This window comes from Tamandua tetradactyla, chromosome 21, assembly GCF_023851605.1.
Source record: "Tamandua tetradactyla isolate mTamTet1 chromosome 21, mTamTet1.pri, whole genome shotgun sequence".
In the NCBI taxonomy this organism is placed as follows: domain Eukaryota; kingdom Metazoa; phylum Chordata; class Mammalia; order Pilosa; family Myrmecophagidae; genus Tamandua; species Tamandua tetradactyla.
Window position 1 is genome coordinate 44,169,138 of NC_135347.1, and position 517 is coordinate 44,169,654.

The following is a 517-nucleotide window of genomic DNA, read 5'->3' on the forward strand; positions in this document are numbered from 1 at the left end:
ACACATCCAAATGTGAAACAGATAGCTATTCTTTTGCAATTTTCTTACAGAGGGAGAGTTAGAACTAGAAAGCAGTTGAATGTGATAGGGCAGAGAGGAAATGAAGGAAGTGGGAGTACTATCTGAAGTTCTTGCTTTCCATAGTGTTATGATAAGCATTATTAGATCATGTTCCCTGCCACAAATGTCTTATCATTTATTTCGTAATATTTCTTTTATTGAAAGCATCCAGAAAGATAGAGCTTCGTTAAGGAAAAATATGTCACAGAAAATTGTAGGCTGTTACAACTTTGTGCGTGTGTGCAGTGTGTGGTGTGCCAACGTAGAAACTAAAAGAGAAAAACAGTTAAACAGCCCCCAAATCTATTAAAACATTAAATCTGGCACTAGCTTTCCTCAATCTGAAATTCTAAAGAGAAATTTCATTTAATGTCAGTGAGTATCAGTTGCTTTTGCACAATACAAAACACATTCTCTTCCTGAGGATCAGTCTTTACAAAGCTTGATTTGACAGGAC